This window comes from Pinus tabuliformis, chromosome 7 (assembly GCF_031772625.1).
Source record: "Pinus tabuliformis cultivar Carrire ecotype Pingquan chromosome 7, CPIR1, whole genome shotgun sequence".
Taxonomy (NCBI): domain Eukaryota; kingdom Viridiplantae; phylum Streptophyta; class Pinopsida; order Pinales; family Pinaceae; genus Pinus; species Pinus tabuliformis.
This window is the reverse complement of record NC_142293.1, coordinates 923637112-923655062: the sequence shown is the minus strand read 5'-3', so window position 1 is coordinate 923655062 and position 17951 is coordinate 923637112.

Sequence of the window (17951 nt, the reverse complement as noted above, 5' to 3'; positions counted from 1 at the left end):
TAATTTTTTGAAAATTGTAATATGTATTTAAATTAATATGGGTTTAAATTTATATCATGACTTTTAATATATGCATATTTACCACATATTAGTATTAGAGATTTTTAAAAATTTAATATAAAAATAAATTATTATAATATTAATTATATATCTCAATGATATATTACATAATAATTTTGTAATATTTTTTTGTTTTATTTTTATTTTTTATAATGATAATTGTCATTATAATATTAATGTGGAAAATTATGTCGAGTTAAAATTTTGATTTAATATGTGTAATTTATTATCTAAAATTAATTAATTAAAAAAAATTAAAGAAAGTCTCGGGGTAGCTCAATTGGTAATCCGAGATATGTGAAATCATTAAAACTCGAGAGACATCTTTCTCTCGTGTCCTGAACTATGGGGAGGAGGACAAACCGTAGGCCCCCATATGCGAGAGACATCTTTCTCTCGTGTCCTGAACTATGGGGAGGAGGACAAACCGTAGGCCCCCATATGTTTACTAATAGTTACGTGTCAAGGGAGCTGCTCAGTTCCTCTCAGTTACAAAAAAAAACAACTAAAAAGGGGACAATCTTATGAATCCTTGGTATGAGGGAATCTTTCCCACTTATATATTTTGAAAGACACCCAACCAAATTTAATGTTTCAAGTTGCTTACTTTCTCACCTATCCACGACCCATACCCAATTGAATTAAATGTGGAAGTCACTTGCAACTAAGAGAAGTTACTCATTGACATATTTTGATATGATGTGAATGGGGTTGAATTAGTGTTGGTGGAATTTTGATGGAAGTTCATTTATGAGAGTTTAGTGACAATCATTTAAGAGATTGGATTGGAGTTGTGGAAGGGAAAGTGGTGCCCATTCCCCTTTTCTTATTACATATCGAAGAGACAACTATTCAAGAGAAAACACACAAAAGAATGCCAAAGCACACTCTTAGGAACACATAGAGAAGAGGAAGTTAGTGCTCTCTCATAACACATTAGGTCGCAGAAGAAAAAAAATATAAATACACGCATACCAGAGGACAATCAAGCACCAATCAAGGAGGGGGGCAGAGGGGGAGGTGACTCTCTCTCGTCCGTGTCGGCTCAATCGAGCAGTCATATTTGTTTTAGTTCAGATTTTTCTATTGATTTCTTGGTGGTTGGCCCTTGGATGGGTTGTATTTCCTATATTTTATGTTGGGTTAATTGATGGGCATGAGTGGGAATTGGTAGGTCCTAAAAATGTGGAGTGGTGAAGCATACTAAACACGTGGTTACTGTTGTTGCATTGATAAAACATTAAGTGCTTGTTGAAGGGTTGATTAAACCATTGTGTGCTTGTAGTTAGGCTAAATAACCACTTAGTGCTTATTGTCCGTTGATGAACAACTAAAGTGCTTGCTAATTGGTTGGTGAACCACTTTCATAGTGGAATCAATCATTAGAACTAAGCAATATACCTCATCTGATGTTTACTGTTTTTCTAATGAACCACTTAGTGCTTGTTGTTTAGTTGATGAATCACTAAGTGCTTGTTGAATGGTTAATTGAGCCACTACGTGCTTGTAGTTAGGGTAATGAACCACTTAGTGCTTTCCTTGGCTGACAAGCCACTAAGTGTTTTCCAACTGTCTGATGAACCACCTTCATAGTGGATTCAATCTGTTGAAACAAAGTAACATACCCTCTAGAAGTTGGGTGAAACCTTGTGCTTGAAACTCAAAGAGTAAGTGAGTCACAACAACACTTATTATTATAGAGCAATTGATGAGCTACTGGATAGTGCACTCCATCCCTTAAGTGCTGGATCTAGCCATTGTTGTGATTTTTTCCTATGAAAGCATCCCCTTAGACTATAGATTTGGATTGTGGGTGGTTAGTATCAAGAAAGATCACAATGTGTTTGGCCTACAATTAGGTAGAGAGTGGAATTGCCTCCTTCAGTTGTCGGCTAATCTAAGTCACCAAAATAAGTATAATGATTTATGCATATTTAATTAATGGATGATGATCATGCTTGTTGTGATATTGGCTGATATATGGTTCTATATCATTCTTGAATGAATGCATGAATCATTATATATTCATGGCTGAGTAGCTATCATAATTGTCCATGGTGGTAATGTATGCTTGAATGGTGAAATTGTTGCAATATTCATGAATTGTAGGATCACTTACATGATTGTGACTAATTATCTGAAGTCACTTAGTTAACTTGTTAATTTATAAGTTCTCGGTTTTCTTATATATTTATGAGTTTGGGCAATTCATTGCCATAACCTAGATTATATATCATCTTACATGTTATGGGTTAAATTTATATGTTGGATTTAAATGAGTATCTGGATAGAGTTGGTAGTCACTTAGCCTATGAATGATGTGATGTTTCTATGATCTTATGCACACATATATTGTTGTAACTAAGTATTGCAATAAGTTGTAGTACCTCGAGACTCATTGTTTAATACATGATTTGTAACCCTCATGAATGGTCAGACAAACATATAATGCCTCGCTAATGAACTGGCATTAGGAGCCACGTCTTTCTCTTAATGTTGGATCTAATGTGATTTAGGCTTTTTGGTACCCTTTTATCCAATTTGGACAGGTCTCAGTATAACTCAGATCTATACTTAGGTTGAGGCAATCATTCTCAAAAACTTGGTGTTCAAGGAAGATACCGCGACCTTACGATCTCTTTGTAAAATACCCTTATTTTATTGATTTTCCATTTTCTTTAATGTTTCTGCAGAGCTCCGGTGATTCAGGGTCAGAGTCTGGCTAAGAAAATTTCCCTTGAGCACAACCTGGATATGTCGTAGGGACGTATATCACTTTTTATTTCTTATCTGGGGTGTGGATCTACTTTGAATGTTAGATTTGAGCATCTGGGGCAAGATGGGGGAACCAACTCTTATGGCAGGTTGGATTTGTGGTGAGTTGGATATCATTTGGTGGGTCTAACACCAAATATAATGGGTGAGGAATGGATTTGTAGATCTAAGGGCGTAGGAGGGTAAGAGCTAGTATAATGTCATAGTGTTGGATTTCCCTACAAACTAGATATAACATAAAACTATTGCAAAACACAATGCGAATGCGAGTGGAACCTAGAGTACCAGAACTCTATAAGCTGTGCCACTTCTCAGTGTTTGATTACTTACACATTGTAACATGAAAAGTGGGTATGTCGACAAGGGTTGACCAGTTTGGTGATGATTCTAATATAAAACCCTATCACTGCCCATTGCCTATCGTCGATAGTTAAGAAATGATGTGATATGGTATAAGCACAATAGTGGATATGAGCTCGATCTGACCATGGTTCCAGTATGGGAACCTTACCCACCTAGGTACTTCCTACTGCCTCTTTTTTCTTTAATTAACAATGGGTGACAATGCACACAAGCGACCCAATGTGGACTTGGTTAGACGAACCCACTGTGCTTATTTATCAATGACATGCAGAGGCCATGTGGGCACCCATGTCTAGCTTGATCACAATGCCTCTTTCAATAGATTGAACTTTAAATGAGTGTAACTTTTGATCCAGGACTCAGATCAAGATAAATTTTATAATGTAGAAAAGATATGGAAAACATGAACATAATAGTGGCATCAAAATTAAATTTCATAAACGTTAAAAAGTGAGGGTTTTGGTAACTCCATCTTCATAACAAACTTTGGAGATCGGGCTATATAACTGGTAATATCTTCCTTAGCCTGAGAATCCTTAAGGGGGTGAAAGGGAGGTGGTTACAAATATAATAAATTCATATTTTATTTTTAATTATAATGTTTTTAATATCATAAAATATGTAAGGGACTTGATGTTAATATTTAATATTTTTATAATGAATTTTTTGTTTAATTATAGGAATGTACATACAATTTAAAGGATAATTTCAACACAATAAGGTGGATCTCATAGACTAAGTTTTTTTAAGAAATAATTTTAAGGATTTAACCTCTAACTAACATTTATTCAAATTTAGAAGTGACAAATAAATCCTAGGAAACAAATTTTATATAAGGGATGTTTACCCGTAGAGTGAGTACATGTTTGATTTCAAGGATTTCATGTAATACAAATGGGTTTCTTAACATCCATGGAGGGGTTGGTGGAGGGCGATGTGTTCTTGTAATGATTGTTTTGTTGCACATATTTTTTTCATTGATGACAACAGGATGTCATCGATGTCATAGGGGAGCATGGGGCAACAACAACAGGACCATCCTTGATAATCAAAGAAGCAACAACGCTATTTGTGAAGTGATGTGACAACTTGACCTCTTGCAGGAATTCATTGCATGAAGATATGGGTGCTTAAATTTATTCAAGTTTTTTATGAATTCATCATGCTCAAAAGATGTTACAAATAATATGGTTGCATATAGTTCGTCCATACCTTTCTAATGGTATATTTGGCTCGAAAAAATTCCTCCTGGATGAGAAACTATGGCCTATTGAAAATAATCATTATATTGGGTCAATTTTCAAGGGAAAATTATAGGGAAAAGCTAAATTATTAAAGGGTTATATAGTGAGCGATTTTTGGGAAAATCCATTGTTGATAGATCAAATCAACTGTCACAATCTCTCAAAGATGCACATTGTTTAATGGCATTAAAAGGCGTGCAAGTTCCAGACAAATGAACGATGTATCAAAAACATCAATTGTAAGATATAAGAGAAATAACACTATGATTAATGAATCCACTGGAACCAACTAAATGCTGGCATGTGGCATCATTCTATTGCATAGTAACATTGAGCATGTTAATGTTAACACACTAATGTGGCGCCATTAGGGGCTACCACATGACACTAACGAATGGCCACTCTGGATTAATGAAAGGGTGAAAGACAAGTGACACATGACACCCCTCACAAGCTTCCATGTGGCTCAATGATTTTATGAAGACATTATTAGGAAAATGACTAGTGACCTCTGGGATTAGGTCACATGGCGTGGTCACATTGAAAATAAAAAAGGAGGGCCAAGTTTCAATGTAATTGGTTTCCACCCTTGGTCACAAACGTCATATCCAAATGGTCATATGGGCATTAACTTATCCAAGTTTAAGATATATAGGGAAATTGGATTAGCCCATGGTTTTCACTCACACTCAAAGGTACCACCAATCAAATATAAATACACATGAGGCTCTTGGCCTCAAGAAAATGAACGATCAACGGAGCCTGAACATTAATAAATCATTGATGAATTTAGAGGAAAGTACAATAATTTTCTCATTCAGTTGTAATTTGACTGGCCCATCTTCCTTGGGCTACTTCGTCAGGTAAGCAGGTTGTTAATTTTTTTATGGTTTTTTTGTTTCTCTAGTTTGTATATGATTCATTGTTCTACATATACCTGGAATACTTTGACATATGACCGTATATATATATATATATATATATATATATATATATATATATATATATATATATATATGTGGAAGCTAGAGGCATAAGTTGTGGTTGGTCGATTGGGTAAGCACATTGTTAATGGTCTCATTGTATCGGTTCACCTTCTATTCGTTACTCAAGTTAGACTTTGAATTTTTATGACATTTGACTATATATTTAATATATATTGAAGGAAGAAGGCATAATTTGTGGTTAGTCCTTTGCACTATCCACTGCCTCAACTAATTTGAGTTTGACACCACTACAATATATGAATGTAAATGAACAACCATTACAAGCCCCACCAAGCAGCGAGATTGGTAGGCGTCATGAGTTGAGTATATGAGGTCATGGGTTTGACCTCTGTTGATTGATAGGTTCATTAGGGGAATTTTGAGGTCTAAAATGGGGCTCCTAAGGAAATTATAAAATAATAGTGGAAATAATAAAATAAGATTAGATTACATCATCAAATTTTAGAGGGGAAAATGAAAAAACTATTTTTTCAACTTCTATTTTGAACTTCTCCCTATGAGTTTTCTCAAATTTCGAGTGGAAACACTCGTTGGATGCATAATTTGATTGCTCATCCAAGGAGTACCCATGTTTCATACTTTCGATGGACCCTATTACACAAAAAAATAGAAATACATGAAAAACGTGATTGTAATCACGTTTTTTCATGTATTTCTCATTTTTCGTGTAGATGGGTCCATCAAAAGTATGCAGCATGTGTACTCCTTGGATGGGAAATTAAATTTTGCATCCAATGAGTACTCCCAGTCAAAATTAGAGTAAAACCTTAGGGAGATAAGTTGAAAATACGAGTTGAAAAAGTAGTTTTATTATTTTATTATTTTGTAATCTTTTTACTTTTCTACTCCAAAATGGTGAATCATCCCCCATGGTTGACATCATCACCTTGAATCCTATTGGTCCTTATAAAGTTTATTTTGGTTGTAAATTTTTCTTAGGAAGCCCATTTTAGACCTCAAAAGTCCCCTAATGGATTTTTTATTTTATATACATATGGTAAATTTGTCGCATATTCAACATTTGGTGGTGGTCAAGACCAAAATCTAGTAGCATGCTCGGAAGCAAGTATTTTGTATAATAGTTAAGTTAATAGATAGGTATATTATGGTTTTTTACGAGTTTGGGCAGCGTTCTTAGTCCAAATTGAGATATAGAAGAAGTTGGACGATCACAGTTCAGAGATGAATGTAACTAGAGGGGTTTGTTGTCATTTTGAGTCATATATGATGGCCATACTCTTTTTTTCCTTTTGAAGGTCTATCAACATGTTGCAGACGTTTTGGATTACATGAAGTTAACAAGTTATGAGGAAGGTTTTGTATGACCAAATTGAAGTTATGGTTGAAGCAAAATATGAAAGGAGTATGACAACCAATGTGAGTGATTGATATGACATTTTGGTGCATGTTGTAAAACATTACAATGGTTGCATTGTAGTGTAGTGGTTGCGGGTTGTGTAGCAATGACAACTATTGGTACAATGGTAGTGTCTATGGCAGTGGCAATAGTGTTGGTTATGAGTGCAACTTGTGATTGATAGTCCCTTTATATGTAGATACAATAAATATGTGATGATAATGGATATTGTTTTTAATTGAGATTAAATATAGGTCCACAAGGAAGTTGAAGAAGGAGGTCGAAACCTCAATCAGGTTGTAGCCTATAGTGAGAAACAACTTGCATCTTTGAGGTTCATTAGGGGAGTTTTGAGGTCTAAAATGAGCCTCCTAAGAAAATGTACAATCAAAATAAACTTTATAAGAACTAATAAGATTCAAGATGATGATGTTAACCAAGGGGGGCGACTCACCATTTTTGGAGTTAAAAAGTAAAAAGATTAAAACAAATAAAATAATAAAACTACTTTTTCAACTTATCTCCCTAAGGTTTTATTCAAATTTCGAGTGGGAGTTCTCGTTGGATGCAAAATTTAATTCCTCATCCAAGGAGTACCCATGTTGCATACTTTTTGTGGACCTTGCTACATGCAAAATGATAAATACATGAAAAAACATGATTGCAATCACGTTTTTCATGTATTTCTCATTTTTCGTATAGTAGGGCCATCGAAAGTATGCTACATGGACACTCATTGGATGATGAATAAAATTTTGCATCCAACGAGCGTTGCCGCTTGAAATTTGAGTAAACCCATAGGGAGATAAGTTGAAAATACAAGTTGAAAAATAGTTTTTTTTTTTTTTCTCTCTCTATAAAATTTGATGATGTAATCTAATCTTATTTTATTATTTCCACTATTATTTTATAATTTACTTAGGAGACCCATTTTAGACCTCAAAATTCCCCTAATGGGTGCCTCAATCAAGTTGTAGCATACCAGAAGTGGCAACTTTCATATTTTAGGGGTAGTTTCCTCCCATATGTTTGGACCTGCAAATTGATGGAAATAATTGAGGATTGAGTAAAAGAAGAGTTGGTAGTTTTCTACCATTTGGATTTTCACCCTAAAATTTTTCTGTCTCCTTATGATGTGATGCCTTATTTTTTTTTCTAGTTATGTTATTTATTTGATGATGCATTGTGATAAATAATTATATATTGGTTATGAACATTGCTACATGAATGTATCAGTAATTGATATTGAGAAATTATATAATTGACTCCACATTGATTCAACCCCCTATCACTGTGACTTTTGGCCTACAAGTGGTATCAGAGTAGGTGCCTTCAAGAACAGTTAATGACTGGAAGGTAAAAAATCAAGAAGAAATGGCCACTACAAAAGAAGTGTTGGAAAATGTAAGTATGTTTGTTCTTCAATAATGTACTTGAATTTACTTGTCAAAAAAAAAATAAAGAAAAGAATTATTATTATTATTATTGTGACTTATTAAAGTATGGGTTTCATCCTTGGTTTACTATGTTTTAGGTCAAAGTCACCATTGAGGACTTCTAGGATTTATTCTTTGTCTATATAATTATTGTACATTTAAAGAGACCCTTCTTGGGATTTTGAATCATGTAAAAAGTTTAGTATTGAGTCAAATATGAATTATGGAACCTCCACACCATGTCAACTTAAGGGAAGATCAAGTCGGCTTAAGACCCTATCCAACACCACAAGAATACTATAAAAGGAAAAACATCAAATTCATTTGGATAATCACTTCTCATCTAGTTCAAAGTCTCTCTACTGGGAAAAAGTGTGAAAATCTTGTTGCTGGGTAGAAGTGCGAAGTGGGTAGTTGGGAAAGTCTATTGTCGGGAAGCCGAAGTGAATGTGAGTTTGGGTGAGTCTAAGGAGTCAAGGAAAATCGAAATTTTGGTGGTGGTCTCTCTCTGTTTCATGCTCTGGATTGGGAGATTGAAGTCTTCCAAGTTGGTCAACTGTCGGAAGTTGTTAGCTGCTGCATAGTCGAAGTTGCTGGGAAGAGGACAATATTCTCAAGGATGACTTGGTGTGGAGGGAAGGTTTGGTCAAGGTCTAGGGTGAAGAGTCTCAAAGAATACTATCGGAAGGAAGAATTACTTTGATTGGGTTTTCCCCTCGAGGGGGTTTTTCCCTAGCATGTGCCTACATTTTGTGTTTATTGTTTTACGTGCTGCTGCTTTTGGTAATTGCTTGATGAAATAAAGAAAGAATACATAAAGAACAGTAATAATAAGAAACATCATAAGTAATTATCAAGATCGAGAAAATCTTTACTGCCTTTCTGATTTTCCAACATGGCATCAGAGCTTTGGTGAAGAAAGAAGAAAAAGGCAGATCCATTCATAGGAACTATCTTAGGGAAATAGTTTTCAAATTTAATGCAATAACCATTACCAATGTAAGAAAGAAAATAATTTTCAAATTTCAATATTTATTTTACCAGCTACTTTTAACATTTGCTTTGAAATTTTCAATTTCTATTTATTGAAAGTGTTAATGTTCAATAAATCTATAAATTAGATTTGAATCCAACAATGGCTAAGGAAAAAAAGCGGTGAGTACTAATGACACCACATTATTAATCATGATTAATGGATTTAGTAAAAAAATAACCCTTATAAAAAATCATGAGAAAATATATACACAGCAAGCTAGAATGCAGTATGGTAATTAGCTTTGTACCATGATCTTGAAAATCATGTATCAAATTATTTGTAAATCAAATTCACTTCAACATTTTTTGTATTACAATATCAAAATAAAACAAATCCTTAGTGATTTAGTGGTGTAGGCCATCTCAGTAACTAAATTAATTCATGATATAAATAACTAAACATGTATACACATAATATTTATTTACAGTTGTTTACAATTATTGTTGGCAGTTTCAAAGCTAATTGTCATAATTTTCATGAGCTTTTTTATTAATTCATATATGCACTTAGCCATTTCAAAAACTTGTACGACTGTTAGATTGTGTAGAAATTTCAACTCAATATTGTGAATCCAAGAAATCGTTCATATATTTTTTTGCAATTTAAGCCAGAATATGGATCGGAAAACCTTTCAAAACATAGTACAAATAGACAACAACCTTATGTTGTATCACTAATTCTATTTGTATGACATGTATTCCAATTATATTAAATAAAGAAAAAAATGCGTAGTAAGTGGACAACATTGTTTTTCATTATTGATACTTATTTCCATTACTTATTATAAACGTTGGCTTTGATATTTTCAATTGCTATTTATTAAGAGTGTTGTATGTGGTAGTTTCCATGCGAAGAATAACAATAACTGGTAATTGAGACTACATCAACAAATTGTGAATTTACATGACATTGGAGATGAATATAAGTAGTAGATAAACAAACCATGCTATTTACACTTATACAATCAACCAAGTGGTATTTGAAGCTACCAACAGAAAAGAAGAGAAACATAGATATTTGCACTAGTAAATACTTTCATGGTCTCATTTCTCAGGAGATTCAATAGTGTTCAACAGTTCATTTTCTCAATTGCTCAAGTTTTTTCATAATTCTCTCTACAACGTATTTCTTTTTTTTGCAGAATTGTTTAAGGATTTGTATTTGCTTATTTTGAACTTTATGAACACAATAACTCTAGAAAAAGTTTCAACATATGCAATAGACATTGCATCTCTATCAATTCACTATTTCTTTCCCTTTTGCCCCTCGTATTTTAATTTATTTTTCCCTAATAACCTAAATTGCATCCGAACAAAGAACCAGTGTAATTTTGCATGTCATAATGTGCAAGAAAATAGTGTCTCGAAATCTTTACCTAATTCAAAATATGTTTATACAACACATAGTTTATTAAATTGGTAGAAAATCAAGTATCAAATATCAACAATGGACACCCAGAGAGTAGTTGAATCAAGACATAAACAAAAATCCATAAATCTTGCACAACAATATTCACCTTCCACACTTGTTACTGGTGCAGTGTCATCCATGAATCAAGTTAAGAGAAGAAATATTGGTTTTGGAAAACTAGTTATTGGTGACTGAATAAGTCATTAAGATGAACAAGATAATTTTCACAAATTCTTTCTAGCATAAACAGATATAGTTCAAACAACCAAGTCCAAAAGTGTCGTGAATAGAGAAAGAATTCAACAGGTTATAGATGTGGAAAGTGATAGCAGTGAACAACCTAACTGGGTTGCTAAGCGTTTAGTGTAGAATCAAAAGATAATGGAGCAAATTGAAGAAGAGGGCATTATTTTCAATGAATGTCCTATCACATTGCAAAATGAAAAATATGACGAGACCGACAAAAAATTGAGAGTTGAAAAGTTAAATGTTGAAAATAAAAATATTATTGATTAAGAACACATGGATATTGATCTAGATAGCGTTGATATGATGGGGCTCATGGTATTGCATAAATCTACCAATGATGCAATTACTAAAAATGTTACCAATGTGCTTGCAGAAAATCACATGTTGAAAAGGAAATTAAAAGAACTACAAGACATTACAAATCCAATTCCTCTATTAATAACTCTACTAGTAGTACGACCACCTTCATTGATCATTTATGCTGCTACAACACCATAAACATTTAATAAGGTTGTGAATCTGCTTAATGCAGTGAAGACATATATCCTTGAGAACATATGCAAAATATTAGAAATTATTGATGATGCTTGGTAAGCAGTTTTCGCTTTAACTTTTTGCAACCACAAATGACGATATTTATGAACTTGGTTAACAATAATCTTATAGAAAAAAATAAATTCATTGAAAATGAATTGGTTACTTTTAAGAGTAGGCTAGGAATACTATCTGATTTCAAAAAGAAAAACCAACAACTACCAAATGTTGAACGAATGAAGCAATTGGAAGTTGGATGGGCTGAAAGAGTCACTACACTTCATAATTTCAATTCTTCCTGTAGTGACCTATCCAAAAGGAGAGATGATTCCTATCTTGTGGAAATGGATATTATAAAAGGCTTAGATGGTCAGCGCATGCTACAAGATTCTAATTTAATTTCGAATGACATGTTACAAACTCAATTGGAGGAGAAAAAACAGAAAATGGTAGCAGATTTTGATAGCATCATTGATTTTACTACAAAACATATTCAAAAATGGCTAATTAATTTTTCCAAGGTCAATAAGAAGAACACTAAGTTTATTGTTGAGGTGCAGGAAGAAACTATGGAAATTAAACAAGATATTTTCACCAAAAACTTGAAAATTGAAGTTATAGCTGCCCTCGACAAGGACAACATTAAAAAAAACATTGAAAGTTTTTCTTCAATGAGTCATCGAATTGTAATACATCTTACAGATTGTTGTTTTGTGGTTGCAGATGTCGTTCAAGGAAGCAGAACGCCAATTTCCGCTACAACAAATCCATTTACTTTACAATTTTCTTTGCATAATTCCAATTCTATTAAGCAATTTTGTCTATTAAGACTATGTTTTTAATATGATCTTGTACAAATATGAGATATTTCCACACTCATTGAAATTTTATTCTGACTACAATTCTTACTAAATCTGATTCTGCATCAATGTTATGAAAGTGTTTTCTATAAATTTCCAAAATATGCTTTCAAGTTTTCTATTACATTCAGTGTTGTGTTGTTTCTTTAAATGAAATTGAACATTTGGAAATGATTTGGAATATTAGACATATATCTCTTAATAATAGAATACTAACACAATGTCTTCATACCTGCACAAATTTCATTCCGCGAAGTAATTAATTAATTATGTTTCTGACACACACTTTCTTCCTATAACAAAATAACTCTCGGTATTACAATTCTAATTATGTTGAGCTTCATTTGCTAATTCTGTGTTATTTAGTTCCTTATACAGAGCTCTCATTTTGCAAAGGTTACAACAAAAAGTTTCTTTGTAAAGAGCAAGTTTCTTCCGCATAGTGAAACCTTTACACAAAGCAATATCGTATAGCCATGGTCATTGACATTTCATTATGAATACAATTTTTACTAAATCTAATTCTGTATCAATGTTATGATAGTGTTTTTTATAAATTTCTAAAAAAATGCTTTCAACTTTTTTTATTATATTTAATGTTATGTTGTTGCTTTAAACGAAATTGAACATTTGACAATGGTTTTGTATGTTAGACATATATCTCTTAATAATAGAATACTAGCACAATGTCTTCATACATGCATAGATTCCATTCCGTGAAATAATTAATTAATTATGTTTCCGACACACCCTTTCTATCTATAGTGAAATAACTCTTTCTATTAGAGTTCTGATTCTCTTGAGCTTTGTTTGCTAATTTTTTTTACTTAGTTCCTTGTACAAAACTCTCATTGTGTAAAGGTTAAACAAAATTTTTTGTTCTGCACAAAAAACTTCTTCCGCACAGTGAAAGCTCTACACAAGGAATATCGTACTTGAAAAACTATAAACCAAAAAAATTATGGATATAAAATAAAAATAAATTAGTTCTAATCACATTGAGAAAATTATTTTTAATTCCGATGTTTTGAATCTAAAGAGGCTTTGAATTAGTTTCTATTTACAAATTGAACTACAAGAACTATTTTCCATTCAAAACTACTTGATTGTATCGATTTTATGATAACCTTTTTTATTTGTATTCCAACACATGCTTTGAAACTTTGTTTTCTATCTCATATTGTGTTATTGATTAAAATAAAAATTAACATTTAACAATAGTTTTGGATCTAAGACATAGATCTCTAAGAATATAACTACTAACTGCAATTCTTTTGAGTTAAGATTTGATTCGACCATTACAACTTTTAATCAATTAATAAGCTTCATTTGCTAATTCTATTTTATTTTATACTTCTTGGTTCCGTGTACATAAGTGCCATTGTCCAAAGGTTATTTTATATAAATTAAATTAAATTAGTTATGATCTTGTTGAGCAATTTGTTTTTTAATGCCTATGTCTTGAATCTAAAGAGACTTTGAACTAGACAATATTCAGAGATTGAATTACAGGGACTATTTTCCTTTCAAAACTACTTGACTCTATCGATTTTATGATAACATTTTTTATTTGTATTCGAACACGTGATTTGAAACTTTGTTTTATATCTCATATTGTGTTATTGACTAAAATAAAAATTAACATTTAACAATAGTTTTGGATCTAAGACATAGATCTCTTAAGAATATAATTACTAATTGCAATTCATCTGAGTTAAGATTTGATTTTGCCATTACAACTTTTAATCAATTAATGAGTTTCATTTGTTAATTATGTGTTATTTGATACTGCTTGGTTCTTTGTATATATTTATCATTTTCCAAAGGTTATTAGATATAAATTGAATTAAATTAGTTCCGATCTTGTTGGGAAAATTTGTTTTTAATGCCTATGTCTTGAACCTAAAGGGGCTTTGAACTAGTCACCATTTACAAAGGGAACTACAGGAATTATTTTACATTCAAAACTACTTGGATATATCGATTTGATGATAACGTTTTTTATTTGTATTCAAACACATGTTTTGAAACTTTGTTTTATATCTCATACAACATTATTGATTAAAATAAAAGTGAACATTTAAAAATAGTTTTGGATCTAAGACATAGATCTCTTAAGAATATAATTACTAACTACAATTCATCCGAGTTAAGATTTGATTATGCGTAATAAATTAATGAGCTTCGTTTGCTAATTCCATATTATTCAATACTTCTTGATTTCTTGTACATAACTATCATTGTCAAAGGTTATAATGAAAAACTTTGTTGTGTAGAAGAACATTTTTCTGATAGTAAAACCTCTGCATAAGTACTACTCTACTTAAAAAACTAAAAATCTAAAAATCATAGATATAAATTAATTAAACCAATTTTATAACAAATTCAAATTTATTTAATAATGAATTCTATTCACAAATCCATTTAAATTACCTACCGAAATATGCATTATTTATTATTAATTGGTATTTGTGTTTACGTTACTAGAGATCCGATATATTTTTATATAATATGAGAAAAAGTTGATAATGAAGAAACTTTTGCGGTATGGTATATTAACTTTGACCTTTTCAGCGCTCAAGCTCTGCACTCAAACAAATCGTTTGGTTCCAAGTGTGAATCTGTTTAATGATGCGAAAATTGGACTTGCCAACAACAATTATGGCGCACAATGAACACTTTATTTATAAATAAATTAAAACGAAAAGATAATACACATATGCATTATTTATACCTAAAATACTACTAATAATATTAACAATAAAAACAATTAGTGCGAAGTACGAAGCTCCACAAAAAAAACTTTCTATGTACAATGGACTTCCTCTGAACTTCGCACAAGAGCATAAACAAAGATATGTCAGCGGAAACTATTTATCATTTAATAACAACTTCCATCGTTAACTGGAGGTGGCTATGGCTTTCCATTATGTTGAAAGATTCACACAAAACATGGATTGTGTTATAATACTAAAATACTAGCAATAAAATCCTTTAGTACATGTTATGGACAACCGCACAATGAAATCTTGAAATTTGTTTCCACATAATGAAATTTTAATTATTTTCTAGGAATGTTTTCCGCAACCACAAAAGTAGGTTTCTGGAAGGAGCTATGTGACTAATCGAAGGGTGTTATTGAGTGTGGAAGTAGTTGTATGAACGAAGTTGTATAGAGGTGATTGTGTGTGAGTGGATCTTAAGAGAATTTTTTGTGCAAAGTTTATTAAAATAATAAATATACAAATCCATTTTTTAATTCTTATTTAGTGACGTATTTCACAATGTATAATCATTAATCAATATCATTTTCGAATATCAATGACTCGGGGTGTTATTGAGGGAGGAATTAGTTTTGCGGACAAAGTTGTTCGTGCTAATTTTATGATTAATAGATTATGTGGAGTGCGAAAGTGCATACAATGAAAGATTGAGAACTTTTTGCACCATTGCAACAAGTAAAACTTATTTTTCTATTAGAAAAATGGTGAACTTATCTTTTTTTGCAAGTGTCATCTCTGAAAGGATTATTTTGTGGAAGGAAATTCAATGTGAGGACTTCTACACAATGAGATGAACTTCCACACATTGAACTTCCTTCGACACAATAATCTTCCTTTCCCATAATTTTGCACGAGAGAGCATTGCTTTATGTAAAAATACCATATTATATGAAAGTACCAACCAAGTTGTGTGGAAGTGGTTGTGCATGGAAGATTTTTGTGCACAAATGGATTTCAGATGATAGTTACAGTTAGTCCAAACTTGTTTTGTAAGGTAAATAAAAATGATGGTTCATGGTGCGAATAAGTGCACATGCTCCATAATTTCACACAGTGAGTTTCTTCCGCACTGTATTATCTATATTATCAAAAGATCAACCCTGACTTTAATTTTATCTGTTTTTAATGAGATGTTATCTTTTAGCAATAAATAGCTTCATTTTATTTTATTTTAATTAAAGCAGATAATAATTATGAATAAAAGGAAATACGATTAGCATTTAATAACGAATAAATGATACAATCTTGAATAAGGATGAAATGTAGACTTAATAACAAATAAATGACAAAATGTCTAGTTGTGCGGACGAAGCTTTGCAAAACCAAAATAAGATGAGCTGGAAGGTCATTTTTGTTGTGCGTTTGCAGAGACAGTAATAATGAAATATTGAAAATTCAAAATAATAGGAATGAAATGTGAACCCCATATTAATGATTCACCTTTGTCGATTTCTGGTTCACATTTGGGAGTTTCTTGGCTAATAATCACGATTACAGTTAGTTCAAACTTGTTTTGTGAGGTAAATATAGACGATGGCTCAGTGTGCAGACAAGTGCAGATGTTCCACACTTTCATTTTATCTATTTTTAATGAGGTGTTGTCTTTTAGCAATAAATAGTTTCATTTTAATTTATTTTAATTAAAATAGATAATAATTATGAACAAAAGGCAAAACGGTTACTAATTGTGTAGAAGAAGTTGTGCAGAAGCGAAAGAAAGACGATGTGTGAAGGTGGTTTTCGTTTTGTGTGTGCAGAGGCAGAAATAACGACAAATTACCAGTGTGAAAAATATTCTTGAATAAGGATGAAATCATATTTAATAACGAATAAACAACAAAATGACTAGCTTTGCAGAGAAAGCTATGTGGAAACGAAAAAAGGTGTGAAGATGGCTTTCGTTGTGCATGTGTGGAGACATCAATAATGACATATTGCAAATGAAAAAAACATTCTTAAATAAGGATGAAATGCGGACCCCACCCCACGCTATAGATGAAATGCACAAAAAAATGCCACCTTGTTCAACTAATTAGCGGTAGAGGCGGGGACTATGTTGCATCACACCTATTTTTATTGTTTAAATTATATTGAGGTGTACATAACTTCTAGATTTGGTTGGTTTTAGATATTGTCAATTTTGTTAATATTTTAAAGGGAATATCAAATATACATGTACATTAAAGTATAAGGGTACAAAAAAAAGTGTTCTTAAACCTATATATATTTTTGAATAAATGGATAAGTATTTAATTGTTTTTAGAAAATCTATATATATATTAATGAAAGAGCATTTAATTGCTAAATATGTGTGGGACAATGACAATGGTTAACTTCATACTCTAGTTTATACTTAGGGGGAAAATGTTTGGACTATTCATTGTTTTAGCTAAAGTTGATATCTTCACGGCTTTCTGAACTCCTCTTTGAAGATATCGATTTTATCACTTCAACCAGGATTAAAAAGGAGTTGTCTATAATGCGACTTTTTGGAGATTCCGGTGACGGAATCCGGCAGAAGAAATTGAGGTTAAATCTTGATTTCTTGCAGTTAAAATGGTTTTTTAACTGCATATTTGGATTCAGCACCCTCGAAAACCCCTGGGACGCTTTCATTGTGCAGAAACTAGCTATCAAACTTGCGATTCCAATAAATTCTTGACTGATTTCGACGGGAAAACCCGCCGGAAAGACTTTCAAAAAGTCGCGTTATAGACAACTGCGGATTAAAAATGGATCGAAACAATGAGTTCAGTCCACGTCTGCTGATAACGTGTCGAGCACGATAGAAGATATGAGTGACGTATGGCGTTATCAAAACCGATGGTAGGTAATGC